The following is a 13,806-nucleotide window of genomic DNA, read 5'->3' as shown; positions in this document are numbered from 1 at the left end:
CAGTATCTAAAATGAATGTCAGCATCCTGCCAAGCAAGGATTTTCTGCTATTTACTTCTGTTTCCATCTGAAGAAAGAATTCCTTAACATGTTTGACAGTGTTTATTCACTAAATTTCTTTTGCGCTTTGTGCTGATTAAAAATAGTACAGTTGAAGACTCTGGCCTCTCTTGTTCCCACTGTTTTATTCCTCATCTCTGCCTCTGCCACCATCCTCCTCATTACACCCAGCCACCTCCCACTCCTCAGTCAGGTCTACCTTGCAGGCTCACAGGAGTCATCCACAGTGTAAGCTCAGACTCTGGTTCTTCTCCCATGGGATGACCAAGTCCAATAAGACTCTAGCAGCAGCTGAAAGCTGACCTGAAAAGAAATAAAGTGCTTTGGAACTAAGAGAAGGGAATCTGTAAAAATGATGCCCCAAGTACTACCTTAAAATGAAAGAGAAAAATTGGATAATAAGCTGTGCAGAAATCACAGGAGGGTCAGGGGACTCTCTCAGAACATCGGGTGGGAACTTACACTGACTTCCAGAGTGACAGCAATGGCTGGAAGTAAACTAAGAAAGATGACAAGACTACTACCAAACATTTTCTATTAGAATAAAAATATTAAGCTCAAAATATCAGGGCAACATTGGCCAAAAATAGAGCTGAGAAAACCAAAGCATCAAACTGTCATCTAGGTGGAAGCGGCAGTTGCAGATGAAGCCACGTAACTGAGTGAGGTATCAGTATATCATCTGGAAGCTAGACTAAATATTATTTCAAGTAGCTAAGGGTTTAATAGAGCTTAGTACACGTGCAGGATGTCTCCCATGCAGACTTAGGGCTTTGCAGAGGCAGGGGAAGGTAGTAAGTCCCGTTAAATATTGTTGGTGGGTTCTGGTCATGAAGTAAAAGGCAAGTTTTACTTGCATGTACGTGGGATGATCCATGTAAAAATCAGTAGTTATGGGATATCTTGCAAAAGGGCTTTTATAAATCAATAATGATAAAGTATGTACTAATCTATTGGACGCAACAATATTTGAGCCTATTATAAACAGATGACTGGTGTCATCTGTTGTGCAAGCTGTGAATTAATGTTCTGGTGGGTACAAAATAGTAAGGGGAATCTGGATTTTTGTCTAATTTCAAAGAACCAATTAGTATTTCATCCTTTTAGTTACAGAGTTTTTATGTCTGCCTGTGGGAAGGCTATACCCGTCCAAAAGATCTGATCTTTTCCTCCAGGTGTTTAGAGTGGTCACTGCTTGCTCTTCTATTTTGTAACATGTTTAACTCCTTGCCCCTCTGAATTTAGATAGCAACTGAAGCGGTCTTAGCTTAGACACATGGTGATAAGCCTGCCATCTGTTTATAAAAAGTGGTCCAATAAATCTCATTTTCAGTCATTGACTTAAAATACCCTTTAGCTTTAGCTCCTTTCATTCTATTAATTTGTTTTATTAATGGTTTTTAATTTACATTATTTTTCTCTCACATTATGTGGAAAATAAGAGGCTTAGAGACTGAGTAAGCTGAAATTAGAAAAAAGGCAGAAACCATGTAATGGTGGTATATATTGAGATGCAGGATTTCCAAAAATGCCAAAGGCATGCCAATAAATGCATTTTTTTTCCCCAGAATAATCAGAAATCTTGCAAAAAACATTTTTTTTTAATTTATTTTCTGAAATTAAACTTAATTTTTCAGGAATACGAGACATTGAGAACACTTAGTACACGGAAAGTATTAGAAGGCGTATTTACAAAGTAGGTGTAACTTGTTTACACTTGAATACCAAGGAACAGACAGAACAGCAAAGGTAGAACTACTAATGAATCCTTCCTAGAGATTTTCCTTCCCCTCCCACCCTCCGATGAATCCTGATGTGTCAAACCTCCTGTAAGGTTTTGAGGGTCCTTGGTTGCCCCTGATTTCAATGGGAGTTGCCAGGAGTAGGCAGCTTACAGATTCAGTCACCATATTAATTCGCTCCTGTTGTTGACTGCTGCAACCACTAACTGCAATAAGTCACGCTATAATAATTTTTTTAGTGAGCAGCACTTGTTTTTATGACAAAGAGCCACGTAAATGCTTGCAAAGACCTTGAGGAAGGAAAAAATACCTCTTCATTTTCTCCCCTCCCTTCTCCAGCATCTGGGTGACGCCACTTCTCCCGTCCTCCAGCTGTCCTGCAGCCAACTGCCCTTTAATCTCATGGCAACTTGCCCTAGGCAAAATTCTCCTTTACCCAGGGTGGTGGAAGGTTATGGCCTCCCCATCATCTAAGGAGAGCCAGACGAGTGAGAAACCCTCCTGACTCCTCCTTCCAAGAGTATATTGTTTATATTCACCCTTCTCCGCTTTGCAGTGGAGCACGGAATTTTATCCCTGCCTCAGCAGGTCACTTAGGGGGTTGCAGGCATATGGTTCACTGTCAGGCCCTGATTTCCTTAATCCCTCCTCCCCTTGAGGGCAATAGCTAATATGCCAGCTAAAACCACAATTACAGCGCTACTTACTGAATTTCCTTTGCCCGTAGCCTGCTGATATGGAAGTTCATACGCGTGCACAGATTAATTTTCAGTGAAATCTCTGAATTTCCTGGCTAAATCCAAGTAAGGACTTGGGTGCTTCAAAATTGAGCTAAGTAGAATGGTTCCAGTTCCCATGACTGGTTTTTCCCCCCAGTGACTCTTGTCCGTGGATTTTACACTGTTCTCCGAAGCAGGGACCACCCCTCTGGGCCGACTGCCCTCAGCATGAGGCTGTAGACCTGTGCTTGTTTTGCAGCCATGTTCTTGCACCGGCTTTTCTCTCCTGTGACAAAACATCCACGAGACTGAAAAATGTTTAAGCTGAATCTGCCTGTGCAGGAGATACTTGAAACCGTTTTAGGCAGAGGAAGAGCCGGGACCAGATCCCCACTCCTGCACAGCTGTACTAACTAGGCTCTTAATGTCAGTTCCGCCCACAGCATGAAAGAAAGCAGTGAACACCTTTCAGTAATTTAAAACTAGATGAAAACAACCTCCAGGGGAGACTGTGGGCTGCATATCTTACCTAAAAGAAATTTCTGCAGCCTTCATTCAGGCAATTACATGCTAGCGAGCAAAGGGCTTTTGGATGCAGACTTCCTTATCCTTTTCTGCTGGCTCCCTGATTGCTCTGCTGACTGGTCTGGGCTTCATTTCAGGATGCTTGTCCCTGTGGACTAGAGAGGGAACACAAGTACCAACTCAGGGCTCTGTATTTCATGGCAGTGCAGGTATTTAAGAGTTGCTACACAGTGTCTGAGCTACTCGTAAAGGCACCAGCAGTTCCTACACATGCATAGAGCCGGGTCCTGAGCAGAAGAAGGCTATGTCAGCGTGGAGAAACTGCGGCACCAAGCAGTGACCAGAGCTGACTTGCTTTAGCTCTAGCTTGGTTACGGCACCACGCTACTACGGTGTGATAATAAGCCACAGTCTGGGGCTCGAGGCAGCTCTCGTGTCAATACTGTTTAACTTCCTCAAGTCTTGCAGGTAATTGCTACAAAAATAAAAAGCACACGTGCCATAACAACTGCCACAAGTTTGCCATTATTCGGTTAACAAACTGCAGAGGTCTCTCCTGTCCTTTTCTACACAGTGTTTCTGTTTCTATTTGAAATTGGTTTTGTCACCAGTGACAGCTTGCAAACTACCATACCTTTAGAAAGTCGACCGCTTTAGGCTCTGCATCCATTACTGTCATTTAACACATTGGAAGAAACGTAGAAACAACTGCTGCTTCCACATGGCGTGCTACAAACTTCGTGTGAAAGAATCAGATGTGATGTTTTGACAGCAAACACTGCTTAGCGTGCAAGGCTTCTGAAATTAGCCATTTAATATGCTGGAGTCAGTGGACAAACTACAAATAGCTGCCTGCTTTCTCAAAACATTGAATAATTTAAGTTCACAAATTCGCTTTCACTAATCTTTAGAGAGGATAAAAATGAGTTGGGGGGGGGGGGGGAAGTTCCACCTGAGATAGGCAAAATCGCCATCACTGAAGTAGAAAGACTGAAGTGTGGTAAATTCCCGCAATTACACAGGAGTAGCACAGAGCAAGAATATTCAACCCTATTTTTTCAGGAGCAGAGACTCCTCGGAAGCTTGTGGCACATGCAGAGTCACACACGCAGGATACGAATTTGCTGTTCTTGGTCACTTTGGAAGCAGCCCCTGGAGCGCCTGGTTGGAAACCACAGATTTAGGACTTCCAGAAGAAAGGAAAGGACTAAGTCTGTCCCACTTTGTGGTTAGTGGGAGTGAGCAGGCTTTATGAAAATATACATTCTGTCATGTAAAAGTTATGTATAGACTACAATAGGTAGATGGCTGACCTGAAAAGACAGAAAGGGCTGTGGGACTGAAAGCTCCTGTACCCAGCTGTGCAGTGCTTCATCTTATCATTCCTGCTGCATAGCCATTGTTTTTTTAATGAAGTAAATGTTCATAGAGATACCAGTCTAGGTCACTGAACTCAAATCATTCCTCAAGCAATTCAGTCCAGTAGTATTAAAGAAGGGCTCAAGCGATTTTGAATCATTGATACACCTGATGATCTTTTATTCATTATTTTCACTACATTATTGATTTTATCTTCTGCTCATTTGCTCAAATGGAGTTCAATTGCATTCAGGAGATGAAAGTTTGTACCATCTGACAGTTGGTCTGGAGGCATCTCCCGGCCTCCAGGAGATTAATTCCAGAACCGTAATCACTGTGCATGTTTGCTGGTTTTTCAGTGATCGGCCAACATCCAAAAGGTGAGACGTGGAATCTGAACCATCACCTACCCCGGTGGTTTCTTCAGGCAACGAGTGCAGAGACAGCATGTAGGTGTTCATCACAAGTGCAGGCTTATTTGGGGCGGGAGCATTTAGAGCTTGTGCCATCAGCCAAGCTCCTTTTAATGTCAAGTATTTTTATATTTTGTAATTAATTTCCAGGGAATAAATTCTTGTCTCTCTGACCTTATCCAAAATGTTTTCTTAAAAGAAATCAGTTGATGTGGGGGTTTGAGAGTGCTTTTAAGAAATACGTGTACTTCTACTCACATTAGTAAGTCAAGCACATGTGTTATTATCTGCTGGTGGTTCTTTTTCCTTCAGCAGTCTCGTGAAGCCCTCATCTCGTTTTTGTGAGGACACATGTGAGACAGTGTGTCCAACTTACTTGAGTGTAATGCAGTTTAATGCAGGTCACGCAATCTAAGAAGAGCATACAAGGCTAAGCAGCTGCATTTGCTGTTCTGCCTAACACTGACAAGGCCTCTTAAGATAAGTGAATTGAAAATTTCTTATGATATTTGTGCCTTTTCAGGTAGTTTATTCCAGCCTCAGAAGCTTGCCACCCACTACTTCTGTGTTAGCACTTGGTTTTTGTAGTGAAAGGTGGGGGGGTGGGGGGGAAGAAGGCGTAACTGCAGTTGTGTTAGATAAAACTGCCAATAGCAGGGCAAAAGCAGTCTAACACAATGCTGTAGAGTAACACTCAGTTGTCTTTGCTGGCCAATTTACAGAAATATGATGAAATGGCGTTCCTGGTCCAGCATAGTGTCTTCAATTATCAATATGACTTTCCTTCTTGCACTGGGGCAATTTGGCAAACGTGGTTTTTGAGTTTCAAAAATACTAAATCTATTTATCAGTCTATCTATTGATATCTTTCTCAAGAGCCTTTTTGTATAAATGGTGTTCAGCCGTCTCTTCTAGTTCAAAGAGGCTTATCCTATCCTAATCAGGTTTTCCATATGTACAACTTGTCAAGTATTTTATATTAAATGATAAATTAACCAACAAACATAAAGAGAAAGTAGTAAGTTCTCTTCTCTAGAGAGCTCACTGAACGTACCTCAAGTTTTAGAAAAGAAGATTAATGATAGCCTTTTTTTTCTACACTTGAAGGTGAAAAAGCTGAATGTATTTATAGGACTGTTTGTTTATGAAGAAAGAAATATTGGGGGGAGGACTACGTTAAAAAAAGAAAAGGATTTTTTCTATTTGTTTCTGCATATTCCCAATATTTTTTTTTTCTTTTGCAAGTGTCCTGTGACTCCATGTCAAGTTTCTTCATCCCACACTGATAAGCACCCTCACACACTGAAGAGTTCTGTTGTGGGTGCCATGTCCTTAAGCAAGAGACAGGATCTCTGGAGCCCAGAGCCCAAAGGTTCCCTGCGTGTATGAGCAGTGATTGCCCAGATTCCCTGTTTCGGGTACAGAAAGGTGTAAGTCAGACGGAGGTGCTAAAAGCTAGATAGAAACTCTGTTTGCATTTGATTCCTAAATCCTTGTTTTATAGGTTATTTTCTTGGACTAGGCAGGCCAACTGTTTAATGATTCAGTAGGCTCTCATTAAAAAATATTTGGAAGTCCTGATGTTACATTAGCCAATACAAACAACATTATTACATTCTCACTACTGCTTCCCTCTCCTTTTCCCCTCTCACATCTTAATCCTATTTAGCTCCTGGGCTCTGAGTAAATGCGTCCATATGTATTTGCAGAGTGCCAAGATATCACAAGTACCTTTTCTGCTTTGACTTAGGTTCTGGCATAATATAAAAAATGAACGATGATATAGCTCCCAGCTCCTTCTTTCAAGCGTTGGGTAGGTGCATTCTCTCATCCTCTATGGGCAGTTATCATCAATTTATAATTGGGCTCAGCTATTTCACTGTAGGATGCTCTACAGTTTTCCAGCTGGCATATAAACGATACTTTCTTAATATTCTCAGAAACCACATCTTTCCCTTCCTGAGGTATTTCATTAATGTATTACCCTCATGTTTTCCAGGATAGCGTACACTTTTATGTTTACAGAAGTCATTGGATTCACCTAGAGCAGGGACTCAAAGGATAGTGGAATTGCAACGTGAAGGTCTAACCGTTACATGCTGAAGTCTTAAAATTGGTAAAAATTCTAGTGCAAACCTATGCCCTTGTAAGGAAAGTTGTACTCCAGAATTACCTGGAAGTCATTTAGGCACTTGTTGCTAAGCCCGTTAATCAAACAGGGAGGCTAGCGCTATTCTCCTCACAATTTCCAGCACTCGCGCTTGGGTGAACCTGAGCAGTGAGCCAGCTGTGCTAGTTGTGATGATGAAAGGCATTTTTAAGCATTACGCTGCATTTTTTTAGATCCTTGAATGAAATATGCTAAAATACTCAAATACAGTGGCAGTAAAGTGATATATACTACAGGTATATGGTAACCAGCTTTGGGCAAGAGGGAAAGATGCTGTGCACTATCATGCGAGAATCCCAGGCGAACCTTACAGGATCGGGTGGCACCTGCATGCCATTTTTGCTCGCTATGTATCTGTTTGCAGCAATTGTTTTTAGAATATTATACTGAAAACCTTTTCCCATTTCCAACACACATTCATCTGCATCCACATGGGACCATGCTCTGCCGTTGCTACTAACTGGATGCTGAATAGTGTCTTCCTTTTCCAAATAGAGGTCTTGCTCAATGGGAGCAAAGGAATTTGAATGCAAACCCATAATTACCCAGTGGGAATGAGAAATTGTTTCTTACAATGTCTCCGCAATTTCAACTTCAGTGAAACACACAGGGTCTGATATGTAACTTCCATTATCTGTGCAGGGACAGTCTTTGCTGCTTTCCAATAATCGTGCTATTCTGCTAGGAGAGCATGAAAACATAGCTGTATTTGTAGGCTTTTTAGACAAATGTTTTCTCTGACTTGCCCCGGGTCTGCTTTGAGTTTAATTTGGAAACACTTCCAACTCAAAACTAATGAGGGTACATGTCTCTGGCATGAGGAAATTATGTAGAGAAACACCAAGCTACCCCCACATAAGAGCTGTAGGGTATAGTATTATGCCTTGCAGACATTCCTCAAGCTGTGCCAGTTTTTGCATGGTGGCTGCATATTGCAAAGACTGTGCGTATTATAACTCGGTTAGCAGTTAAAGAGATTTCCATGTTAGTGAGAGGACAAGGTAAAGTCTGCTAGATGTTTGTGCCAACTAAATAACCTCGCTTTAAATCTTCGTTCACAGTAAGGCGGTGTGCTAGGGCCATTCCAAAAATAAGCCCTCTGCTCTCACTGCCTACCGACAGGGAGGCAGAGGTTAAACCTTAACTCGCCAAGTCCTTTTTAAAAATCAATCATATACTAACCCCATTGAGCAGCTTGCTATGGTTGGAGACATAGTCATTAATACACAGGCATGAGAAAATACCCTGACATCCGCCCAGGGCTGCACTCAAAAGTTCATGTACTACAGCAGGGCTCAGTTAAATGCTCGATTACTGTGAATACCCTGAAAATCTGGCATTTCCAGCGATCAGACATGCAAGTTAGGTGCACCACACAGCCTTTTGCAGACTGCTGTTTTGCAAATCAGGCTCTACAAGGCCAGAAGCAAGTCAGGAAAACAAGTGAGGCAAGGGGCAGCCTGGATGACTGCTTGTGAAACCCTTCTCTTGGAAACAGGCTCTGCGCCAGCTTTTCCTTTTCTATGATGTTTTCCTTTCAGGTTTGGGTCCACTGTCTACCTCTGCCTCTTTTGAAGATTTTTTTTCCTTTGAACGTTGCATTCTTGCTTCACAGGGAAGCAGAGCCATGGGAGCACCAGCAAAAAAAATCATTTGTAGCTCCAGCATCCAGAGTTCTGGCCTCTCACTTCATTTGCTTTGGGGTCCTCGCACAAATTCAAACCCCTTACAAGCCCAGTCATTGCTGGCAGCAGTGGGTTTGCCAGTTCCCAGTTTCTTTGAGCATTAGAGGTATTATTAGGGCATCACCTACTTCTGCAAGAGAAGGAAATTACTTGGAAACCTATGTAGCAATTGCAACCTAATTTCCTTGAAAAGATGGAGAGGCTTTTTTTTCCCTTAAAAAATAGGATCCCAGCTTGATAATGCCTAAGAAACCTCTGAAACTCTTGCTGAGCTGGTTGAAATACATAAGCCTAAATTAGATTCTCTGCAGGCGGTTACAGAAACTTGAATCTGGAATATTGATCGGTTAAGAATCATGTTTGTTGAAAAAACATGGTGATGTATAGCCATGTTTCACAGTCTAACCTTGCCCATGTATGCTTCAGGCAACAGACTGGAGCAGTCAAGTGCCTGCATTAGTGTTAGAGGGAGGCACATTTTTTTCTTGAACATAATTAATCTTTTTCCTGCAACCCACATGCCCCATTTGAAGGGCTACGTCATGTCTTAGGCTACACATCCCCACTGGGAAAAGAAAAGGGAATCAAAACCTTCCCTAAGCCAAATCCCTCTCTGGAGTGCTGCTCCATCCCCATGCTGCTGGCCAGCCCAGCCAGCTTCGCCCGGTGCTGCCGCCCATCACCAGCAACTTTCCGAGCCAGCTCTTGCCCCTTGCAGCGCCAAAGGCTGGGCACCATCCCAGTCTCTGGCAGGGGCATCTCCACGTGGGGTGCACAAAGCCTTGCCCCGGGCTGTCTCACAACCAAGCACAACCTTTCCCTTTGTTTTCTCCGGGGGAAGAGTCGTCTGGTGCTTCCCAGCTAGCACAGTGGAAGACGCACCGTCTGCTATCAGTTCCTGTGGAGCAGTGGCTGTGTGGTAAGTTGCTCATGTTTTCAGGCATCTGATGTTTAAATAAGACTATACACCTTTCATAGCAGGAAGCAAGTGTATTTCTTTGAGATGAGTGTGTATTTTATAGCACATTTTCAAAGTTGAGTGGAAGATATTGCAACTGCTGTGAGATGGGTGGTAGGTGCAAAACCAAGATCTCCCAACAGAGCCAGCAGTCTCAGAAGAGTTTCCCGTGTGCCATGGCTGTGTACTGATGGCACGATATCTGCTGTCAGGAAGAGTCCAGCAAGTCTGTGCTACTTCTCTGAAATTCCCAAGTGCGGCATAAACTCCCTGTGAAACAGGGAATTGCTACTTTTTTCACTTTCAGAAAGGAATCAAAGCACAGAGAACCCAAGGAAAGAATCACAAGGAGTGGCTGAGCGTGCATCTGCCTTTTAGGTATTTAAACTCATCATTTAACTCCTCAAACTCACTTTTCAGGAGCCATTTAATCCCAGAGACAGCTGTGTCACTGTAGCAAAATAATAACTCAGAACAGGTTCTTGTTAGAGGATTCAGCAGGCAAATAAAAGCATGTTGTTTTATCATATTGTATTTTATATAATAGCTTGTAGTAAATTTGCACGGTATTCCCTCCATGTATCTTCTCACCAACACAACACAAGGACTAGACACAAGCTGGTGATTCCTGTTTATGGCAACTATGACATAACAAAAATTATTTTGTTGCATAGGAGAAAATTAACAATTTCAGAAAAATTTTGTTTGGATCAGTCAGATATATTTTGTTTTCTTTTCATCTTTAAAGTTTGAATTGAATAAATGACCATAAAGACAGAAACTGGCAATTGGTTATTGAAAACTTTGCTTGCTGCCCATTTAAAAAATATTAATGCACCATTAACGGGCCAGTTTGGATTCCAGCTGAGAACTGGTAACTGGTTTACTTACTGAAATGCACTACTATTTAAAAAAAGAAAGGTACTTCACAAGAGAAAGACAATATTGTCTATGGAAAATTAAGATGTTAAAATAAGACCTTTCTCTGTAGGACCTTTGGGTCTAAGCTAGTCTGCTTTCTCAGCAGAGGAATATAGTGCTGGAAAGTTTGTGAACAGCTCTTTTAAAATAGCGAAGGGGATGAGTCTAACGGAGCGCATGCCTATCATGGGTTTTCTGACTAATACTGTAAGATGGGCAGAAGATTGAGCAGCTGATTTATACACAGTCCAGGATCCCTCTGGGGGACAGGAGAGCTTTGTGGAGATGAGGAGGAGAATGTGCTCCTTCGTGGCCACAGCAGCCTCGGCAATTAAAAGTTGAATCTCGAGACGGAAGGCTGCACACAGGAGGCAGTGTATGAAGCAACCTGCCTGAGGCGCCACGACTGAGGTTGCTGTTAACTTCTCTGTGCAACAGAAATCTCTTTGGAAATTTGGCGGTGAAGTACACAGACAATCACACTGCCCAAATCCTAAAATAAACACATCATAACTACAGAGACTCAGAGACAGTAGCTCTGCTTTAGGTGTATTAAACCAACGGTCTTTTTCTCAGGCTGCGGCAAGGGAGAGGCCGATTCTTGTCTTGGCTCGTTGGTACAAACTTATGAAGGCAGGACAGTGATAGCTGGTTTAAAACATGGCTGTGTGTCTGCAGGGGTGGTTTCAAATGATGGTGAACAAATACAAAAATGATCTAATGATCTACTATTGTATCTTTAACGATCTGGTTCCTGTCTGTTCTGCCCTTCCAGGTGGTCCAGTTTCTTCGTAAAATGAGATATTTTAACCCTCGTCGTAGACAGGGTCACACAGACAACTGATCATAGTTTTCATGTCTGCAGCATCATTTCATTACCACGGGCAGTGCCAGTACAATAAACCGAGAGATCATAATCTCTCCATTTCTTTGCTGATGCAAATATTACCCTGTGCTGGACAGGCCATTTGAAAAATCTTAAAATCAAAGAAAAAAATCTAATCCTCCATGTAAACCACTGTCACTTGAACGACTTTGCTGCACAAACCGTAATGCTGATGGAAACCCAGAGCAGAATTCAGACCAGCTTTAAATACATGCGACTCATTCCTGCTGCTCTGCCAAGTCATCAAAAGAGGAACACACAGACACACAAAATGATTCATACAGGAAATCTAGAATACTGCAGAATTCATCCCTCTGCTGTGACAAGCTCGTTTTAGTTTCATGCATTTTATTTCCAATGCAAATAGCTTTCAAGAGAAGACACTGCTTCCGTGTTTTATCGAGGTTACTTGGGATGTAGTGTGAGATACATGCCTTGACACAGGCAAGAATTAGCAAATACAGCACAGTGTTTCATGAGCATTCTGCATTACAAACCTGGAGGCTGGAGATGTCAGCGCTGCAGACACTGTTTACACAGGAGTCAAGTTTAAGTCAAGGAAGCATCTCCCTGAAGGACTACTGGGCTGGAGTCAAAGGTTAAGCAGTGTAAAAGGAAGAATTTTGTATAAAAAAATCACAGAGAAAAATATATTTTTAAAAAAAGAAGAAGAAGAAGAAGAAAAGAAAGAGGTAGAATATTTCAGCTTGGTACCTCACTGGTTTTTGGCCCGCCCTAGTCATTTGTATTGCTCCTGCAGTCACTCTCTGCTGTTACTGGCCTGAAAGTCCCCTTTGCGTTTTTACAGGTTTTGAGCGAAATCCTGGACACAGGGAGAGAGATCGGAGTGGTTTGTCATCAGCAATCAGATGCTGCAGGGCAGCCCCCAGTGGCAGGGAGCGCCTGCCAGGGCTTCCTGGGGTACAGTGCAAGTCAGGGCTGCCCCTGGGTGTGCCAGGGACACAGGCAAAACCTGGAGTCCTTCCTCCCTGCGATAACAGAAAGCCAAATAACGTGAAGCATAGCCCATCCTTTTCAGGCCACGGGCATCTTCCCAGCCTCTTGACAGTCTCACCATGGCAGTGTCTTCTGTTGCGTATGCCCTGCCGAGGGGTCCCGTGTGTCCCACCAGTCCCAGTGGCAGGGAGCGCCTGCCAGGGCTTCCTGGGGTACAGTGCAAGTCAGGGCTGCCCCTGGGTGTGCCAGGGACACAGGCAAAACCTGGAGTCCTTCCTCCCTGCGATAACAGAAAGCCAAATAACGTGAAGCATAGCCCATCCTTTTCAGGCCACGGGCATCTTCCCAGCCTCTTGACAGTCTCACCATGGCAGTGTCTTCTCCTGCGTATGCCCTGCCGAGGGGTCCCGTGTGTCCCACCAGTGGGGGGCTGGCAGGCTTGACCTCTGAACAGCCCGCCTGCCGACCCAGCGGGGCAGGGACCGCGAGCGCGGGCATAGCACTCTGCTGCTTTCCTCCACAGTCCCCTCCGTGAGCACAGCGTGACCCAACTTGCTGCTGTCTGGAAACGCTGGAAGGTATCTCTCTGTTCACCTGTTTCTCTCAGCTCATGAACACCTTTATGTCCCGTGTTGTTTATTCTGATCTCCAAACTTCACCATCTGATTAGTCTGAGCCCCAGTACAGATGCAGGCAGCCCAGCTCGCTGCTGCCTGGTCTGGGGAAGGACCAGGGAGCATCCAGACACCCTGTGGAGAGAGCAGGGCGAGGTTACATAGCTCTGCTTGGAGGGGGAAGAGTCACATCATGCAGCCGAGGAGCTTACAGGGCAAGGGGTGGAGGGACCAAAGCCACTTCATCCCCTTTTCCTCCCCTCCTGTATGTGTAGGGAGAGAAACCACTCCCACTCCTGAAGGACACCCAGGACAGGTTTCCTTTGCTGCTCTCTGAGGCCACACTTGGCTGTACCCTGCTTTAAAAAGCCAGTGTCTGGTTGCAAGGCACTGAAAAGCAACACAGGTAGCAAAGAAAATGTAACTGTGCCTTAAAACTGACATTTGCCAGCATCTGCATCTCATCTTGAAATTCAACGCACTGTTAGCGAGAAATGAGTAAGCTGCAAGGCATAGATAGTCTTTCTGGAGGGTAGTTGTGTGTGCTGGGTTGAAAGCCGAGGGGACAGAGGAAGCACTCGCTCACACAGGTATAGCAAACCTCAGTGCCAGCTCCCGGCTGCTGGCCTTCCCTCTCCCCGCTGGCAAAAAGAGAGCTCGGCACCAGCGTAGGCACAAATGCTTCAGCATTATGGTAAAGGACAAGGTGACATGAACTTCCATGGCTTTAACACAAGTTTCATAATATTCTGCTCATTTCTGAATGTTGTGGCTCTTTGCAATGAAAAAAAAAACAA

Source organism: Aptenodytes forsteri, unplaced genomic scaffold, assembly GCF_000699145.1.
Source record: "Aptenodytes forsteri isolate BGI_AS27 unplaced genomic scaffold, ASM69914v1 Scaffold166, whole genome shotgun sequence".
Classification (NCBI taxonomy): Eukaryota; Metazoa; Chordata; class Aves; order Sphenisciformes; family Spheniscidae; genus Aptenodytes; species Aptenodytes forsteri.
Note: the sequence above shows the minus strand (reverse complement) of the source record.